Source organism: Homarus americanus, unplaced genomic scaffold, assembly GCF_018991925.1.
Source record: "Homarus americanus isolate GMGI-L3 unplaced genomic scaffold, GMGI_Hamer_2.0 scaffold60362, whole genome shotgun sequence".
Taxonomy (NCBI): Eukaryota; Metazoa; Arthropoda; class Malacostraca; order Decapoda; family Nephropidae; genus Homarus; species Homarus americanus.
In genome coordinates, this window is record NW_024714835.1 from 335,033 (window position 1) to 351,325 (window position 16,293).

At 38.7% G+C, this 16,293-nt stretch overlaps 1 long non-coding RNA gene across 1 annotated transcript in view; it reads right to left on the bottom strand.

Moving 5' to 3' along the window:
• The window catches only part of LOC121879695, a 97,296-nt gene extending 81,356 nt beyond the window's left edge, over nt 1–15,940 (bottom strand). The window contains exon 1 of the long non-coding RNA XR_006091397.1: nt 15,709–15,940. This is a non-coding gene — a long non-coding RNA (uncharacterized LOC121879695). The remainder of the gene's footprint in view (nt 1–15,708) is intronic.
• Between the last annotated feature and the right edge of the window lie 353 nt (nt 15,941–16,293).

Below are 16,293 nucleotides of genomic sequence, written 5' to 3' on the forward strand. Positions count from 1 at the left end.
TTGTGGGAAATACCGTCATTTGTAAGTTCGAGGAATCGTTTACAAGACAAAATTATGTGAATTGATGAAGCGTAAAGTTGTATTTAGCTAATGGTAAATTAATGGTCTAAGGCCGTTGATAGAAAGACTGGTTGATGTGTTTGTTTGTTTTTTATGATAGATAGACTAATAGATACCGTGTTTTATGCCACACTGATAATTGGTTTATTTTCGTGTGTGTGTTTTTATGACAGGTAGACCCGTGTATGACGTGTTTTGAGTGTTTTATTACATAGAATGACGTGATAGATGACGTGTTACTGTGTTAGTATGGTAAAAACACCTGATCAATAACGTGTTTTGGTGTTTTTTTTTGCGGCACAGAAAGAAAGGCTAATAATTTACCTGTTTTTATGAGGTGTTTTATGGCATAGAAAAAACTGACAGATAACTTATTTTATCGTTCGTTCATTTCAAAGACAGAAACACATATTAGGAAATTTCTGTTTTCATTATAACATAAATATAGAAAAAAAATTGATAAATCGTAATTATTATTTTCTGTAATCGTGTTTATAATAAAGACATAATTGTTTTTATATTATTATTATTATAATTATTATTATTATTATTATTATTATTGTTATTATTATTATTATTATTATTATTATTATTATTATTATTATTATTATTATTATTATTATTATTATTATTTATTTTATTTTATTTTATTGTTACGTTCATGTGGGTGTTATGCTCCCCACACACTAGTATCTGGCCAACATAAACATTACTACTGGCTGGGGGGTAAGAGAAACAGCCGCCATACAGCAACACTGAGTTACAACCTCGTATTTCAACAAGAGACTACAATTAAAATTTACACTTGTCGTTATGGGTATTATTAATATAAAATATACAATATGACTGCTCTTTTTTTATTTTTCTATGCTAATTTAATATATATATATATAAGGCTACGTTGATTTTATATTTGTTTTATAAAATTTCTTTGTTTTATATCAGTTAGTTTATTTATGTTTATTGATTTAGATTTATTTCATCAATATAAAAGAATATCTATTTTATATTATTGTAATGTAGATTTATCTTGTTTACTTGATGTTATGGCATTACACACTAAGAAATTTATTTAAAGTATGTCTACAAAAACATTCATACTCGTATCTACTACAAATACATTATATAAATCCGGACTTTTTTGTATTAAACACTAGGAAATCCTTTAGTATAACGAAAGACGAGAACTAATTGCTAAAGTCCTTGAAATTAATTACAAAATCCTATATAACTACTACGAAAATATAGACTATCTCTGGAGGGGGAGGGGGGGACTTTTTTTTAAATCAAAATTCATAGGTTTCTATGTGTGGTCAGAACCAACTTGTTTCTCTTCAGCTATTGACGTCCCTCCTCCTCCCTACCCCTCCAAGTTCTGCTGGATTTACCATTCCCTTTCTCTTTTTCTATTGCTTCTTCTATGTAATAACACTTTTTAACTCGTTTATAGAAATTATGAGCCTATAGAATATTCTGAGAAAGTGACATAGTGTTCTTCAGCGTCTTAGTGTCCTACAATGCCCTACAATGCCTTTCATTACCCTACAGTGTCCTTTAGTGTAATATACATAACACACACAGACAGATAACTAGACAGATAGAGATGTAGATATAGTTGAACTGACGAAGAAAGGTACGTAAGATTATACTTTTCTTAATCCCCGTATAGAGATAATTCCAAGATTAAAACGAATAATAATCCCTCGAATTAAGAAACTTCCTGAGGCAGTTGAAGCCTCCATTCCCTCATTCATAATTAAATATATGTTCTATTAAGTCATATACTGTTTATATATATATAGACATAGTTGTATAGGTATAGCACAAGGAATATAAACACTAATGGTTTTGACACTACCTGTATTTGTATTCACGTAATATATTGAGAATTTTTTTTTATTATTTTTTTTTTATTTAGGGAATTTGGATTATGATAGCCTATGGAAAATGATTTTTTTAAGGTGTATGGAAAGGGTAGATATTTATGTTATATTTTGAGTATTAAAAGAGAGAGAAAGAGGTGATTGATTTGATATTGTTTTGTAAAGTTGTTTGTCTGGTGTTGAAACTAAGTCTTGATGAATGATAATTAAAGACCCTGAACGTTGAAGTACTCTCAAAGACTAAAAGACTTTATCAACGGCTCTTAATATACCCAGGCTGTTGGAGAACGTAAAAGCAAAATAAAACAACTATAACAACAACCAGCAGCTTCAACTAAAAATAAATTCCAGTTATTTTAATATATTGCTTATCTGTAAATCTTATATTAAAAGCAATAAGACTTTCCTGTTTACCAGCAGTATGGAGACTAATGATGCGTGAGTCACTTGGACAGGTTAATAAGACTGCACCTGACGGGTCCTATATACCTAAAGTCCATTAAAACCTAATATCATTTCAGCCAAAAATCGGACTTAAAAGGCGCAATATATTGTAGGTTTTAAATATTCATTTGTCAAACAATTCACCGAATGACAACAATGGGCAGTTCTGGGCCATAGTCCGGAGCGTCAGAAGGTTGGAAATCCCAGTGTGACAGTATGAGAACGTCGGCCTTCTTGCCTACGGGGTTATGAGTCAGTGATCTCGTCAGGCATCAACAGAGTTATTGACAGATATCTCAACACGGTAACGAGAGGGTTAAGCTCACACACGCACACGCACACACACACACACACACACACATCACAGTGCCATCCTGGTGACACACACACACACACACACACACACACACACACACACACACATAAACACACGCACACGAACACACACACACACACACACACACACACACACACACAGCACACACACACACACACACACACACACACACAGCCACGCCCATCAGTAGTGCCATCCTGCCCCCCCACACACACACACACATAAAACACACAAGCCTAGCCACGCCTATCCTCGTCTACCCACACTAGCCACGCCCAGTGTTCAAACGCTCTTTAGTCGACTCTGCCTCACAGCCCCAAAAATGGACCATTTGTTGAATAATCGATTTTAAGTCATTTTTTTTTGTCTATCCACTTCATCCCTTCCTACCCCCCTCCCCTTTCTTCTAACCTCTAACCTCCTCTTACCTCCCTCCCATTTCACCCTCCTCCAACCTCCCTCTACTCCTCCAAAAAACAAAAATTTTATCAAACATCAGACGAAACGGGATTGAATAGAGAGAGAAAGAGAGAAAGAAAGAGAGAAAGAAAGAAAGAAAGAAAGAAAAAGAGAGAGAGAACAGTATAAGGCAAATATCTTAATTTAAATACACATTATTTCTCAACAGATATTTTTAATAATTTTCTCATTATATTTTATTATTTATTTTTACAAAGTCTAGAGAGGCGGTTCATGGTGATTAAAGCACACATCATTCATTAGTAGTTAAGATGGTAATTGTAATGGTAATGAGAGTTGTTGTAGATGGTAATGATGGTTAGTGTCCAGTGTACGTATGGTGAAGATGCGTGTTATTAAGAACATGTAAACACGTCATGTACACATACACACACACACATATACAAACTGAGACATACATAGACACACACTTACATACACATACAGATGCAGGTAATCAAGGTTAATTAAACACACTTATACACCTACATACATACATAAATACATACATACATACATACATACATACATACATACATAAATACATACAAAAACGATGGAGATAGAAATAAATGATGAAGGTTTGATGATGAAGAGAGAGAGAGAGAGAGAGAGAGAGAGAGAGAGAGAGAGAGAGAGAGAGAGAGAGAGAGAGAGAGAGAGAGAGAGAGAGAGAGAGAGAGAGGAGAGGTATCACAAACCATTTCGAAACCAAACAGGAGAGCTTAAGCAAACGTCCAGGGGGGAATGGCAGAACCACTTCAGTATGATAGCGAGTTAACACAGATCCGTAAAAAATATCGCCAAACTGAGGCAACTATTCCCAAGCTCAGAAAAACAAAATAGATCATGTCGATATTGCAAACAGTTGGTGAAAAGGATCCCCCTTCCCCAAAAAAAAATACCCCCCCATTACAGTGTATACGAGACAAGGATTGAATCTCACCCTGGGAGGATTTTTTAAAGGTAAATTCTCAGATTAGGAATTTTTTCTGTCTTGTTTGTGTCTTATTCAATGTCGATGGTAGAGTCGATAAACATTGGTGGAGGAGGAGGAGGAGAGAAGAGATATAGTTAATAGAAGGAGAAGGAGGGAAGGGAGATAATTAAGAAGAAGAGGAAGGAGTGGAGGAGGGGAAGGAAGAAGAGGTAAAAGAAGATATAAAAGTGAATAATCTGGCAGAGGAAAATTTAGCTATTTCTTAAAAGACAAAAAACTACTTTTTAAAGAAACTTACTGAAGACAGACACTATGGCAGACAATTACCATGGCAGACAGATACTATGGCAGACAATTACCATGGCAGACAGATACTATGGCAGACAGATACTATGGCAGACAATTACCATGGCAGACAGATACTATGGCAGACAATTACTATGGCAGAAAAACACACTACGGCAGACACTACTATGGCAGACAGACACACCACTGCAGACAATTACCATGGCAGACAGACACACCACACTGCAGACAATTACTATGGTGACAGACACCACTGCAGACAATTACCATGGCAGACAGATACTATGGCAGACAATTACCATGGCAGACAGACACACCACCGCAGACAATTACCATGACAGACAGACACACCACGGCAGACAATTACCATGGCAGACACACACCATAGCAAACAACGACAACAAGAACACCAATCTAAAAAAAAAAGTAAAGAAAAAAAGAAGAAACTCTTGTAGAATATAATAATTAACCACGAACAAAAAAATAAATAAACAAATACCTACCCTATCTTCCTCTTCTTCCTCCTCCTCCTCCTTCCTCCTCCTTCTCCTCCTCCTTCCTCCTCCTTCCTCCTCCTCCTTCTTCTCCCTTCCTCCTCCTCCTTCTTCCTCCTCCTTCTTCCTCCCTTCCTCCTCCTTCTTCCTCCTCCTCCTGTCTCCTCCTCCTCCTCCTCCTTCTTCCGCCCTTCCTCCTCCTTCTTCCTCCTCGTCCTCCTCCTCTTCCCTATAACCTAACTCAACACAGTGATAGTCGGAAGCTACTAAAAAAAAAATAGTTCAGAATTTTGTATTAGTTACTGTGAAAGAGGAAAGACGGCGCTAAACTCTCTATGAAAGAACCTTTAAGAGATTGAACTACAGCCATCCAATGAGGGAGGAGAGCTGGGATGGTGTGACATAGAATACGTGATGTACGGATGAATTAATGAAAGAGAGAGAGGAGTGGTAGAGAAGGAGAGAGAAATGGATGAGAGAGAGGGGGGGCGAGGTAGAGAGAGAGAGAGAGTAATAATAATAATTACAAGAATACAAATGTGAACCTACAACCAATAGAAATGAGAAGGGCTTCAGAATAAGTAGCCAGAGAGTTATAGCCCCAGGTTGCACAGAAGTAGTCTGGGAGTATAGTCACGAGGTCGACTACACCAACGGCACCAGTAGTAGTAGTAGTAGTAGTAGCCAAAGAGTTGTCTGAAAAATAGCCCGGAATTAGCCTGAAGTAGTCTCGAATATAAATTGGAGTAGTCTATAGATAGCCTGGAGGAGATAGTAATAGTCTAGTAGTGGAAAGAATGTGTAGCTTAGAGGACAACCAAGTAGCCTAGAAATAGCCTGGGACTGTTAGTTGTCTATGAGTAGCCTGATGATAGAATAAAGATTGGAATACTCGAAGCGTAGTCCAAAAATAGTAGCCTGGGAGTAGAGATAGTCACTGTGGGAGGTTTGGTAGTCTAGCTTGAGAATGAGAATAGTTTTAAAGTAGCCTGAGGGTAGTCTAAAAGTGGGAGTTTAGCCTGGGAGTGAGTGTAGTGTCAGAGTAGCCTTGGAGTGAGTAGTTTCAGAGTAGCCTGGGAGTGAGTAGTGTCAGAGTAGCCTGGAAGTGAGTAGTGTCAGAGTAGCCTGGAAGTGAGTAGTTTCAGAGTAGCCTGGGAGTAAGAGTCAGCGTGGATGGCAGCCGTTCAATACTCGGGACCGCGTGTGCCTTTCCCCTTGCAATCCCGATAGTTGCCACACGTCACCGGGAGTGCAACATGCCATGACTCGCTGCAACCAACCACCAACCCTGCAACGATGCCCACCCTTTGTGTTGCCCAGATAAGCGATAGATAACCCCGGTAGGAGTTATCGCTACTTCAATAACTTCCGGATGATGACTATGCGTGGAGATACGATCGAAGGTACGTAAATCGTGTCGAAATAAAATCGTATGTGTAAATTCAGCCATCTGCAACCTCACTGATCATCCCGAGTCTGTCCAATCAAACCTGGGGAAAGGCTTTTTTACATATTACCGTCAATTTTTATTGTTATTCCTTTGCTCTTACGGTTCTTATTCTTCCTTTCTGTTTTTATTCTTCGTAAGGACGCTGGGTAATGCCTGCTTACCTAACGCATTTTCAGGGTAAAGTCTTTTCGTTTAGGGAAGTTGGTGAGGCGTGTACGACCACCAGAAGCAGGTCCACGAAAACTATAAATAATGAATTTTCTCCTCGCGTCGGTACCCGCCAAAATACGAGCCCAACTGACGCGTAGGACTGAAACCCTTTTACAGAATTTGATCGACATAATTTTTGCGTTTCCCAACCCAAGGTCTCTCGCGAAACATTTCTCAGCGAATGGCAGTTCCAGGGGAGCGGACTATCAGCGTAGTTTTCATCGTGTTGTCGACAGGATTCAGCTGAAACTTTGAACAGAACGTCGATGAATAAAAATAAGTCGAGTGAACCAGCCCTCAGAACACCTCTTTCAGAGTGATGTTCAACACTGAAGAAACGCTCGCTTCCCACCCTAGTTTCACTGCATGGACGGAAAGGAGAGAGAGAGAGAGAGAGAGAGAGAGAGAGAGAGAGAGAGAGAGAGAGAGAGAGAGAGAGAGGCTCTTTTAGATTGGTATAAAGAGCTCTAAATTCTAGCGTGCATTTACACTCGTGCTAGAGGGTAAAAGGGTCACTTGTTTGTCCTGCTAAGATTGTGACTCAAAAAATAAAGAGTCGCTATATTATATATATATATACTGTATATATATTTTTTTTTTACCGTGTGTGTGTGTGTTTGTGTGTTTATGCAAATGACCTTACATTACTACTGCTCTAGTGTACAGGGCAGAGGTCTTAGTGTCTCCTCACGAATGTTTATACTCAACTAACACCACACCACCACCACCACCACCCTACCACACACCACCACACACCCACCACCACACCCACACACACACCACCACCACACCACACCACCACACCACACACACCACCACACACACACACCAAACACACACCACCACACAAACCACACACACACCCCACAAACAACACACACACACACACCAAACACACACCACACCACACACACACCACACACACCAAACACACACACCAAACACACACCACACCAACACACACACACTACACACCACACCAACACACACACCACACACACACACACCACCACACACACCACACACAAACACCAAACACACACCACACAAACACACACACACACCAACACACACACCACACCACACACACACCACACCACACCACACCACACCACACCACACACCACACACACCACACCAAACACACACCACACCAATCAGCACACCACACCCACACACACCACACCACACACACACACACACACACACACACACACACCACAAACACACACCACCAAACACACACCACACCAATCAGCACACCACACCACACACACCACACCACACACAACCACCACACACACACACACAACACACACCACACCACCAACACACACCCCACCACAAACACACACCACACCCCAACACACACCACACCAAACACACACCACACCATCAACACACACACAAACACACAACACCAACACACACACCAAACACACACCACACACACACCCACACAAACACACACACACACAACACACACCACACCAAACACACACCCACCAAACACACACCACACCAACACACACCACACCAAACACACACCACACCAAACACACACCACACCAATCACACACCACACACACACACCACACCACACCACATCACACACCACACCACACACACCACACCAAACACACACACCAAACACACACCCGCACACAAACACACACCACACCAAACACACACCACACCCAACACACACACCACACCAAACACACACCACACCAAACACACACACCACAACACACACCACACCAAACACACACACACCACACAACACACACACACACCCAACACACACACACACCAAACACACACCCCACACAACACCACACCAAACACACACACCCCACCAAACACACACACCACACCAAACACACACCACACCAAACACACACACCACACCAAACACACACACCACACCAAACACACACCACACCAATCACACACCACACCAAACACACACCCCCACCAAACACACACACACACAAACATCAATAACAATTTATATATAAAAAAACAGGTAAATTCACAACCATTTACACCTGCTCATTACATTCATTACAAATTACATGATCTTTGTAGTTTAGAAGCTCATAGGTGTATCAGAACTACGAATCCTTGATCATCACTATATATAAGAGTCGTTGGCCTGTTAAAGAATTACAGTGACCTAGAAAGAAATGTAATAGTCTTTGCAATTTTTTTGTAGTTTATTAATCTATCAAGGCAGTACTGTGTGTTGAGGGGGGGTGAAAGGTTATAGAGTGAATAGAAATGATGTTAGGGAAATATTTTTACCCTAAATATGAACGATTTTAGGGGAATATATATTTTGGATCCTTAATATTTTTAGGGGAAGATTTATTTTATATATGAATGATATAAGATAAATATATAAACTTTCTGAATTTTAATGACCAGGTGTAGTGATTAACCTTCGATATATCCTGTCTTTGTGTGGTATATCGAGTCAGGACTTTCATATATACTCGATATTTTTTTTTCTTTGTTTTATATCAAGTATTAATGAATATTTACTTTACCACTTATGTTGATGTTTATATAAATCTTAACAAACAAAGATTTATTTGTTGGGTAAGACTAATTTTATTTGTTAGTTTGTTATTATTATTATTATTATTATTATTATTATTATTATTATTATTATTATGAAAGATTTTAACAGCATTATTTAACCCATAGACATAAATATGTATCAGTATTATTCTAGTTTATAGTGACTATTTTTCACAACAATATATATCGCAATGCTTTCATAATTTTATATATTTCATGCAATTTCTCTTCCTTCTTGCATTCATGATTAAATAAACGGTATTCAATATATATCTAAATAATAAAGGTAAAATAAATATAAAATAAAGAAGGAGAATATTGAGGAGAATACGACGAAGCAAATGACGCAATAAAGGAAATGAAAATGATGTAATAAAATAGATGAAAATGAAGATAATGTTAAAAAAATAGTGAGGTAATGGTGAATAGGAGAACGATTGATGGTGATATTTTTGGTATTGTGAATAATGGTGATGGTGTAAGTGATGACTTTTATTCACTATCTACATTTAATAATTTTTTCAATAATTTCTTATGTATTTTTTTTTACTATCTATTATTCATTATTTACTACTCACTATATTTCTTTAATAAGTGAGTATGTATTTTTCATTATATATTTCTCATTACTCGGTACCTATAATTCAGTATATCTTTAAAAATGAATACTATATTTTTCAACATAAACGTGAAATATATTGTCTAGAATTCAACATTTTCTTATAATAATTCATAATATATTTTTGTCTTGATGGTGATGATGCAAAATAATTCCTAGTCCATATTTTTTTTATAAGTAATAATATTTTTGACCTATTTTACCCATTGCATAAGGCCATATATTGTCTTTAAAATATCACAAACTACAATGAACAAATGATTTATTATAACGTTTATTTTTTGGGGGAAACATATATTAAATTTAGTATAAAATAATTATTATTATTATTATTATTATTATTATTATTATTATTATTATAATATCTTCCTCAATATGTCTAGTTCTCTTGTGCTGAAAATCTGTTATATACGGTTATACAAATTTACCTTATATTTGGCAATTATATATCACCTATAATGGTTATTGTACGTGTTTGTGAAGCTATAATTTAAAAAGTAAAAGATCAGCTGTTAATTACTCACAAAATATCCACCAATTAGAAATATAAGAAACTATTATATATTTCATCGGTGTTTTATATATGTGACGCGATTTTCTTACAAATATCAAATTATATAAACATTAATATATAACTCGGTAACAATAAATATTCAAACTCACTATGTAACTCACAAGTAAAGCTCATTAACATTGTATATAGTTGTGGTTATCATGAGAGGCATAAAGATAAAGGAAATAAAAATTACTGGTGTATATATATATATTGATCAGATTTTCTATAATACTGTAAATAATAATTGTTTAACTTTTTTGTTTTACATTATCTTAAGAAACAACTCTCAAAAAGATATTATATGTTTGTGTGTATGTGTGCATATGATTCTCTGTCAATTTGTCTGTTTGTTTGTCTCTGTCTGTCTGTCTGTCAGTCTCACACCACCAACATTAATCCTTACAAACACACTAAACAAACATCAATACTAAAATAACACCACAAACTAGTAATTTATATATATCTTATGCATACAGTAACTTAATAACACTTAATTACATTTTAACGTCATCTAAAATTACAGACTGAGCGGTTATGATAGCTGGTCCAAACCTGTTGTAGCCCGACCATCACACAAGGCATGCAGGTATTCCCCATTACGCCGTTGTATTGTTATTACCTTATCCACCAGCCTCATATTAATCACCGTGTAAATATTCGACAAATTCGCAAGCTTCAGTGAACGGTACAGGGCCTCTGTTACATCCTCGCATCGGGATCTGGTAAACGGTAGGACCTTGTTTTGACATGCAGGCTCTGTTACTACACGCAGGTTCTGTTAACGGTTTGATCCTGTTATACACGCAGTCTTTTATACACACGCAGCCTCTGTTCACGACTTGACCCTCTTATGCAAGCAATCTCTGTTATACACGCAGCCTCTGTTAACGGCTTGACCCTCTTATGCAAGCAATCTCTGTTATACACGCAGCCTCTGTTAACGGCTTGATCCTGATATATGCGTAGTCTCTGTTATACCTGTTGTTTCTGTTAACAGCATGTCCCTTTTACACACGTAGCCGGACTCTGTTAACATCGCAACCCTGTTATTCACGCAGCCTTTGTCGTGCCGTTCACAGACCATGTTACTCCTGTGTCAAATGAGCAATTGTGAGAACCATAAATTACCTTTTTGAGTAATGAGGGATTCTCATTTGACTTTTTTTTTTAATCAAAGAATAATGGATAAACAGAGATACGCGGGGTGACAGGTAGCTGTTGTTGATATTATTACAGGTATTGGTTTAATATCCTGATACCTGTGTACCTTATCATAACACCTGTATACTATTATTATTATTATTATTATTATTATTATTATTATTATTATTATTATTATTATTATTATTATTTAAGTCTTTCTCGCTTGTACTTCAGAAAAATATCGTCAGGCAAAGATTTTATACTGAAAAAAAGTAAAACAAAAAATATTGACTCATAAGATATTTCATGAAGAGGTCAGCATAAAATCGAGTCATCTATCACCTATGTGTCACGAATTCACCACCATAAACTCTTCCCATGTATAGTGAATGACCGTGAACACAATACCGAGCACCATAGCCATTCACGAGCTTCACCTGTGCATGATCGCTCAATGACATGTTAACAATACAGGTGATCATTATTACCTTAGGGCACAGGTGTGTGTGTGTGTGTGTGGTGCAGGTAAACTCGTGGGCAGGTAAACATATCCGTGCCATTACATTAATAAATTACTGTAGTTTTATGCTGTCACAAACACTCTTTTAACTACAAAATAATAAAATATCCCTATAATTCATCTTATATCTTTATTCAATGTAAAAACCTATAATCCTAAAGGGAAAAAAGTGTATCGATATAATATCTTAATTTTTTACTTTATATTTTATCAATTTTAATTTTATATTATTGTTTTATTTTTATTTTTTGGTTTTTATCATATTTTTGTATAATTTACGTTTATTTTAATTTCCTTTTTTGTTCGGATAATGAAATGTAATTCTCAAAACAATGTGAAAAATTACGTAGAGAATTATACGGTATAGTCCAGTCCATCTCGGGAAACAATTCGGATTTAACACTTAACAAAATATATTTCCCTAAGTACCAAAAACTCTATTAAGTCCAAAAGTCCACATCCAGTCCATTTACGATCAATCGGACTTGTTACTTTTGTTAAGGTAATTGAAAATAAGTGAAAAAAAAGGTATCATCATTTACTCAATCAAGTCCGAAAGCTCATTCATCTCGCTTCAAGTCCATCTTACGGCTAGTCACTTGTTTATTTAGGCGTGGGAATCTGCCTTGTTTTTCTCTATTTGTCTTATTTTTTAGTTTATTTTTAACTGTTTATTCCTATTTATTATCGTCTGTCTTTTAGTTCCGTTTAGTTTGGTTATAATAGTGTGTGTGTGTGTGTGTGTGTGTGTGTGTGTGTGTGTGTGTGTGTGTGTGTGTGTGTGTGTGTGTTTAACGGGAAGGAAGATTTCATGCAAGTGGATACAACAGTTGCTACGTGGATAATGCAACAACAGATTAAATCCTCGTTCTATAGATCCGATAATACAACGGTATACAACGGTGAGGTGCTATATCCAACGGGGGTACACAACGGATCCGAAACACCAACGGTACAATGGTTTAAGGAAAGGTCTCGATCCGACACAGCAACGGCACAACGGGTGAACTTCCGTTGCTAACGAACGGACTAGACCACGTGTGTTTTCCGTTGATAGTGCGTCTGGGTCCTGGATGATCGGCCGAGTGATAGGAAAGAGTATGATCGGAAAAGGGAAATCAGACAGGTTATAATCAGATGGTATGATCGGAAAAGGGAAATCAGACAGGTTATAATCAGATGGTATGATCGGAAAGGTGAAATCAAACGGGTATGATTGGAAAGTATGATCGACAAAAATACTATCCTTAAACCATCATACTCACATCATATTACTGTCATATTAGTATTATACCATTGTTATTATATTTCTACCACATCAGAATCATACTATCATCATACACTAATATCATACACTAGCATCATACTACCACATATATTCTATCATACTAACATTACACCATTATCAGTATGATAGAATGAAAGTATGATGATAGTATGAAACTACCTTGATATAAGTATGATGTCAGTATGATATCATGCTAGTATAAAGCTGCATATTGACTTCAGTATGATGTTAGTATGACTGACCTCATATTAGTGTATATATTAATACACTTGTCATCATACTTGTGTGAAGCAAGTATGATGCAGTTTCAATTTAAGTATGATAAAGACGCTAGTTAGGCTGACGTATGATGCTAGTATGATGTAGTATAATTTTGTATATATATTTCTCTCCTACTAGTATACTGATGATGAAACGTAAGTATGATTCCTGCATGGTGGTAGTATTATAAGTGTGAGATTAGTAAATATAAATAGAGACAGGCAGACAAAGACAGACAGAGAGACAGATACACAATTTAACATTTAACACAGGAGTAATAGAGAGAGGAGCGTCCTATGTTAACCTATGATGTTAATAAACCTCTACACCCTGCATGAGTTACACTAGATAATGCTGTCCTCTGTGTGTGTGTGTGTGTGTGTGTGTGTGTGTGTGCTAGGAGAGTTATACTGAACCTTACATAGTCAAGTTAGTATAAGTATAGAAGTATTCATTATTACTTCCAAGTTATACATATAAGTATACATATATGTGTATAAAGTCTTGAGTGAGGTAATACTTAACACGTCACCTTCATCAACGTTGAATAATACCTTCCTTAATGCGCTATGGACCATATATTACTGTATATCATTCACCCTACACGGTCACTCGCCATTCATCCTTTCTTGCCCACTACACACACACACACACACACACTCCTGGACATCCCTCGCTACTCCTTCACCTCCTATACATGACAGTAGGATCTTCCCATAACACATTTGTTCTTTCCCAGTAGGCCTTCCCGCCCCATTACCTCCCCGTTACACCTAGCTAAGTGTCCCCTTGTGCCCGTACCTGTCCCCCCTCCCCCGTGTTCTGTTTGTTGTGCCCAGGGTCTAGGCCGACGCCCTATACCTTGCCCATGACAGCATGCCCCCTTAAGGCATATTTTATGGCCTCCCAACCTTGTAGCGGTAGTCAAATTAATGTGCTCTTCACCCCCCGACCCTCAACAGACTCGTTCCTTGACGGCGGCATTTATCATCATGAGGGTCGTGTGGAGGCGAGAATCTGCTCCTGGCAAGATTACATGACATGGAGGTAAGACTGTAGTGCTGTGAGGCCATTCTCGCGGTTTGACACTCTCCTAGTTACCTCTGGCGCTCGGCTAATGATTTACACGGTGTGAGTCTCTCTGGTGCTCTAAGGAATATTGATGATATTGTTATTAGGGCGTCACCACACAAAGACCATAGTTAAGCTCAACCCATCAAACACTTTCTTGCGTATAATAAATTCTCGAAGACTTTTAGTGTCGGCAGAGTAAAGTTACCGGTGATTGTGTCAGCTTGATGAATATATATCGCAAGATCCATCAAAAGCTTTAGTTTAATCAAAGGAATTAAAAGTTTTATTCGAGTCGTACGTAACTCACACCAGAAGAAAGAATTTGTACCGATAACGCCGTAGTTATTTTGGGTGAAAATATACCAATGACATTTGCCCTATTTATCATACGCAAATTCCATTTAGATTACAAGTTATTCACCACTGTCGCGTATAAATCTATCAAATCTCGTGTTGTATAAATCCTCGGCCAACAAATGGGCTCACGGATTAACTTATCAAGCGTCGCGTCGTTTCATTTTTACGTGAAATCTGGACGGTAGGAGGCGAGGTGGCGCGACCAGGGTGAGAGCGGACGCCTTCACCCGACCCCTCATGCGAGCACCTTGACCCCGAGTGACGCTAGTGCTACACCAGGGCGTCAAGTGGGGTCAGTTGTGGCACTAAGGGTCAGTGGGTGCGAGCGAGGGCGACTTCCTGTCTCTCCGCTCCTCTCCGAGCGTCTCTCGCCACGGCAGGGGTCGCCGTCGACGCTTGCTGCTGCCATAGACGGATAAAAATATGCTGGGGAACTGCACTCTAGTCTCACATTATTAGTCCGTCAGCGATTATCACGAAACATCTCATTTTGTAAATCTGTGTATTATTGCATATTGCATTGATTATTGAAAATCGATGTTGTGGCGGTAAGATGGGACGATTTTACTGGGCGCTTGCGTACACCTTCAGGTGGGCGGGGATCTGAGCGACAGTGTGATGCGCCTTCCCGCCCACAAATCTGCGCTAAGTTACCTAACTACACGCCCACGACACACGCCCAGAAGGAGGGTGTGGCGTGGGGAGGCTCGGTTGGACCTACCTGGAGAGGAGTAGTGCGTGCGGAGGCTGGCCGGGCAGGATCGCCAGTGAGCCTTGTGTTGCAGCCTGCCCAGGGCACGTCTCGGGCACGTCTCTGCAACATCATTCATCACACTCCAGCCTCTACACCCCTTCACCGATCTTGCTCAAATCATGCACGAGGGTCGGTGGTAAGGCTGGCCACCTCCGGCAGAGAAAAAAATCAATATAGAAGCCGAAATGATACGATAAAGCAGACGTCGAGGGTAAAAATAATGTCGTCGTGCCTCCGCCAAGCTGGCCGGGGGAGGAGTTATGTATTCATGTCATAACCCCGCATCAGTGTGCCGGGGAGGAGGCTCTCCCTGCTCCTCCTCCTCCTCCTCCTCCTCCTCCTCCTCCTCCTCCTCCTCCTCCTCCTCCTCCTCCTCCTCCTCCCTCCTCCTCCTCTCTTCTTCTCCCCTGCCCTCCTTATCCTCCTACTCCTCCTCCTCCTCCTCTTTTTACTCTACTTCTTCCTCTTTCCATTTACCACCACCACTACTGTTATGTTCAACCCAGAAATGTTCGTTCGTGCAACCAACGCTGCATCCCCTCCTCCTCCTCC